The sequence below is a fragment of the Suncus etruscus genome, chromosome X (assembly GCF_024139225.1).
Source record: "Suncus etruscus isolate mSunEtr1 chromosome X, mSunEtr1.pri.cur, whole genome shotgun sequence".
NCBI classification, from domain to species: Eukaryota; Metazoa; Chordata; class Mammalia; order Eulipotyphla; family Soricidae; genus Suncus; species Suncus etruscus.
In genome coordinates, this window is record NC_064868.1 from 3,257,028 (window position 1) to 3,262,716 (window position 5,689).

The following is a 5,689-nucleotide window of genomic DNA, read 5'->3' on the forward strand; positions in this document are numbered from 1 at the left end:
TAATTGTTTCTAGGAGTTTTACTGTGGACTCTTTAGGGATTTTGATGTATATCATCATATCATCTGCAAAAAGAGATAGTTTGAGTTCCTCTTTTCAAATTTGGATTCTTTTGATTCCCTTCTCTTGCCGTATTGCTATTGCTAGGACTTCTAAGATTATATTGAATAAGAGTGGAGAGAGTGGACAGCCTTGTGTAGTTCCTGACCTTAATAAAAATGCTTATGGTTTTTCGCCATTAAGAATAATGTTGGGGCTCAGAGAGATAGCACAGCGGCGTTTGCCTTGCAAGCAGCCGATCCAGGACCAAAGGTGGTTGGTTCGAATCCCGGTGTCCCATATGGTCCCCCGTGCCTGCCAGGAGCTATTTTTGAGCAGACAGCCAGGAGTAACCCCTGAACACCGCCGGGTATGACCCAAAAACCAAAAAAAAAAAAAAGAATAATGTTGGCCGTGGACTTTTCATAGAGAACTGTAACTATCTTGAGGAAGGTTTTTTTATAACCCTATTTTGCTGAGTGTCTTCAACATAAAAGGGTGTTGGATTTTGTCAAATGCCTTCTCTGCATCGATTGATATGATCATGTGGTTTTTGTCTTTCTTGTTGTTGATGTGATGTATGATGTTGACTGATTTGCGTATGTTGAACCAACCTTGCATTCCTGGGATAAAACCCACTTGGTCATGGTGTATGATCTTTTTGATGAAGTGCTGGATTCGGTTTGCTAAGATTTTGTTGAGTATGTTTGCATCTATGTTCATTAGTGAGATTGGTCTATAGTTTTCTTTCTTGGTGGTGTCTATGCCATCTTTGGGGATGAGTGTGATATTAGCCTCATAAAAGGAGTTGGGGAGGATTCCTGTTTTTTTGATGGTTTGGAAGAGCCTGTGGAAAAGTGGTAGTAAGTCTTCTCGGAATGTTTGACAGAATTCACCTGTAAATCCATCTGGGCCTGGACTTTTATTCTTAGGGAGTTTCTTAATTACATCTTCAATTTCCTCTGAAGTGATTGGTCTGTTTAGGCATTCTAGGTCTTCCTTTTCAAGTCTCAGAAAATGGTATTTTTCCAGGAATTTGTCGATTTCTACTGGTTTCTTTAGCCTAACTGAGTATAATTGTTCATAATATGATCTCATGATATGTTGTATTTCTTGGGGTTCTGTTGTAATCTGTCCCCTTTCATTTGTGATCCTACTGATTTGGGTTTTTTCCCTCTTTTTTTGGTGAGTTTTGCCAGTGGTTTGTCTATCTTGTTTATTATTTTGAAAAACCAACTCCTGGTCTCATTGATTTTTTGTATTGTTTTCTTAGTTTTTATGTTGTTTATTTCTGCTCTGGTTTTTATTATTTCTTGCCTTCTAGTTGTGGTTGGATTTCTTTGCTGCTGTTGTTCCAATTCCTTGAGATGGTCCTTTAAACCGTTGATTTTGTCATTTTCCTCTTTCTTGATATAGGCCTGTATTGGTATGAGTTTCCCCCTAATTACTGTTTTTGCTGTGTCCCACAAATTTTGACAAGTTGTCTCTTCATTATCGTTTGTCTCAAGGAATCTTTTTATTTCTTCCTTGAGTTGTTCTTTGATCCAGCTGTATTGAGCAGCATGTTGTTTAATTTCCAGCTACTAGGTGTTCTTCATTGCTTCTTCTTGCAGTCAATTTTGACCTCTGTTGCATAGTGATCTGATAGGGTGCTTCTAATGCTCCTTACACTTGTGGTCTTATATAGGTTAGGTTTGTATCCTAATACATGGTCTATTCTGGAGAAGGTTCCATGAGGGCTTGAGGAGAATGTGTATTCTGTTTTCTGGGGGTGGAGGGCCCTATATAAGTCTATTAACCCTAGATCTTCTAATTTTTTATTTAGGGTTCTTATTTCTTTGCTACTTTTCTGTTTGGTGGATCTGTCCAGTGGTGATCATGGAGTATTAAGTTCTCCTACTATTATCACATTTCCCTTCATGTGTTTCTCCAGGTTAGTGAGCAACTACCTCACATATTTTGCTGACTCCACATTAGTTGCATAAATATCAGGGTTAGTACCTCTTGATCTAGTGTTCCCCTGATTAGTATGTAGTGACCCTCTTTGTCTCTGATCACCTTCTCGAGGTTGAATGGTATTTGATCTGATATAAGAATGGCTGTCCCTGCACTTTTTTGTTTTCTCTTGGCTTAACAATTGTTTTCCATCCTTCTTTCTAAGCCTATGCCTGTCCTGTACTTGTAAGTGTGTTTCTTACAGGCAGAAGTCCGGTTTATGTTTTCTAATCCAGTTCTCTACTATATGTCTTTTAATGGGAGAGTTTAGTCTGTTAACAATTAGGGATATTATCGACAGAGAGGGCTGTTGTGCAGTTCTGTTCTGTAGGGTGGTTGTTTTTACAATCGGGGGTTTGGATTGTGTAGTTCGTCTCTGAGTAGGTCATTTAGAATCGGTTTTGTTTTCACTAATAATGCAAGATCTTTTTTGTTCGAGAATGTTTTTAGGCTACCATCCCATATGAATGAGAGTTTTGCTGGGTATTGTACCCTAGGCTGGAAATTTCTTTCATTCAGTTGTTTAAATATTTCATTCCACTGTCTTCTTGCTTGAATTGTTTTAAATGGGAGATCTGGTTTGATTCTTATGTCCCTTCCTTTGTACTTGAGATTTCGTTTTTCCCTTATTGCTTTAAGGAGTTCATCTTTCTCTTTTTGCCATTTGGATTATTATATGTTTTGGTTTTGGTTTATTAGGGTCTTTTGTATTAGGTACTCTTTTCACTTACTGGATGGAGTCTTCTTTCGAAAGGGTGGGAAAATGTTCTACTATTATTTCCTTAACTACTTGTTCTTCCTCTTTCCCTGTTACCTCCCCTTCTGGTATACTTACAATTCTTATATTATATTTTTTGTCTTTGTTCATTAAGTACTGGACTTTTCCTTCCAGTGCCTTGCCTCTTAATTCCTTGTTGGTTTCCTGGTCGTTTTTGGTTTGCAGTTTTCCTTCAAGTACTACTATCTATGTACTTCTCCATCCCTCTGATTCTACTCGTCTGGCTTTTTACAGTGTCTGTTAATTCCTTTAATTGCTTTTATATGGAGTCTCTCAGATAATGTATCAGATTTTCTTTAATTTGGCTAATTTGTTCCTTCATGGATTTCTTGTACTCGGTGGCTAGCGATTCTCTCATTTCTTGTACCAGGGCTTGCATTTCCTTTCTCATGGCTGCTTTTAAATCTTCATCTCTTGAATCTATGCATTTTGGTGGACTTGCGAACTTAGTAGGAGTTCTCTTTGTATCTCCAGCTGTTAGGTTCCTCCTCAGTTTACCCATGTTTTTATGCATTTATTGGTGTGACTTGGAGAGCAGTGCCTTCCAATTTTGGCCTGTTTTTACACCCTGTGCTGTGGGGCTGGGTTCCTTCTCTGGATTGCAGCTCTGGGTGGGACTTTTGGGTGGGCTGGCTGAGGTTTGGTCTCTAGAGTGCCCTCAAGCGGAGCCTGATTAGTTGCTGCCTCCTCTTGTTGCCACCCAGTGCAGTGCTGCACCTGGCCACAATGGTGGAGGGCGCTGTTGAGCCTAGCTCCCTTGTCCCTCCTCCCCTATGTGGAAGTCAGCGGAGCTCCGCCCCCTCCAGGCCTTTGCTGGAAGCCCCTCCCGCCTGTAGTTCCTATTCCTTCCCAGGGGCGCAGAGCCAAGGTGGGGCAGGGGCGGAGACAGAGGAAGGTCCCCTACTGTCTGACAGCCCCAGAAGCCTCAGAGACAGGAGAGGGGCAGAGGTGGGGGGAGGTCCTCTATGTCAGCAGGCGCCAAAAGCCTCAGAGACACGATCCTGTAGAACCCCTGTCAAGCAAGTTTAGATCCCAAAGATTAGTCAGGCAGTTTCCGCCTTTTTAAATGTTAACATTCTCCCTTCTAATTCAGGACTTCTAATCAAATAGATCCATTTACAAAAGCTGCTTAGCCAGTTAGACTGTCATATCTAACAGGCCTACTGCTAATGTTCTGTTCACTAGAATTTCTGCCTTTTGTCATTGCTGACATACTTCTCATATCTGTGACTGGCATTTTAATCCCTTAAAAACTCCTAGTTTGGAGATTAAATTTGGAACATGCTTGTCAGGAAGTGTTTCCCCATACATTTATTGTGTGGTCTCATTTCTTCATATTTTGTCATACATTTTTCCTTGTTCCCCAATTCCCTGAAGCAGGATTTAAAGAAATCCTCTGGTGCTGTCAGACCAAAGCTAGTTGACAGCAAATGGCGCTCAACATTTGGGACCATCTAGGATAGCAAGTTGTCTCTCTCTTTCTCTCTTTTCTTCTTATTTCTTAGTTTTTAGGTGCATGGACTAGACCTCTTGAAGAGTGCCTAGGACTCCCTGGTACAGAACAGGATTCTATTAAGACAAGAAAGTACAAGGGTAGCTTGAAACAAAGTTACTCTAAAAAACAGACTTTATTTAATGTTTAATGGTGCAGGTTCATAGCTAGGGGAAATAGACACAATTACTGGATTTTTTCAGTTTGTACAAATGGTTAGTCACTGGTTCCTTAAGCAAGGTATTTTGTCTCTAGATAATGGTGGGCCAGGACATTCAGGAGTTTTATGAAGAAAAAGACACAAAATGATGCCGATCTGGCAGTGTCTTCTTTTATATGGGGACAGATTAGGAATATTATAGATGATAGATCTGAATCAGAATGTATGGCTCAGAAAAATAAATTAGAAAATCATGAGCCTTGTGATGATAAAATTCTGTAGAAACATATAAAAATTGGCTAAATTATGAGGAAGAGTAAGAATTAGAGAAAAAAAGTCTTTGAAAATAAAGATCTGTTGTCTTTGGCTATAGTTCCTTCTGTGCAAAAGATTAGAAATCTTACAAGTCCTAATACTTTAGGACTTTAACTAGTCCTAATACTGCAGTTCTTGGTACTGCAAAGTTTTGTTTTCCTGTAATGTTTGAGAAATATGAGGATGCCTTATGGCAACGTTTTTCTTATAGAAATCAAGAAATAGTGCTTGGTTCAGCAGAAAATATACTAAAATTGGAACAATACAGAGAAGATTATCATGGCCTCTGCGCAAGGATGACATGCAAATTCGTGAAGCGTTCCATATTTTTAAAACAAAGCAAAAAAGAAATCAAGAAATAGAAAGTAAAAGGCCTTTAAGATCAATAAAAGTTCAAGGAAAGGAGATATTGGACTCTTGGCTATGGGAACAGATATTTCTTGCATTGCTGAAAAGAACAGGGCTTATTCGTGGTCTACTAAATATGTTTCCTCTCCTTGATGGCCACAGGATTGGCTAATAATATAACTATAAGTACAAATATTTAACTTAAAATCATGGTGTAAGCAAAGGAACTTTACAACCTTATGTTTTACCTATCTTACCTTGGGGGAAGAGATATACTGAAGGAAATATATCTAAACTTCATGGTAACTAACATCTAAAAAATGAGTTAAGTTTTGCTAAAAGTCTCAGTTCAATTATATGCAGAAAATAATGAACTTGTGAATCTGTAAAAAATTACATATAATTAAATATCTGGTGCAACAAAATATATAGGGATTTAACAACTAAAAACTTAAATAAATAAATAAATAAATAAATGCACTTAATTGTTTCTTCTATTCCTTTTCTTCTTTTAAACCTACTACAGTGTGTGTATTATTAATTAGTGCTGGCTCTTGTTCTTTT

At 38.5% G+C, this 5,689-nt stretch overlaps 1 non-coding gene across 1 annotated transcript; it reads left to right on the plus strand.

Annotated features, from left to right (window-relative positions):
- Window positions 1–5,004: 5,004 nt before the first annotated feature.
- On the plus strand, window positions 5,005–5,108 carry LOC126000267 (U6 spliceosomal RNA). Its single transcript, XR_007492621.1, has one exon. It is a non-coding gene; the product is annotated as a U6 spliceosomal RNA (small nuclear RNA).
- The last annotated feature ends 581 nt before the right edge of the window (window positions 5,109–5,689 follow it).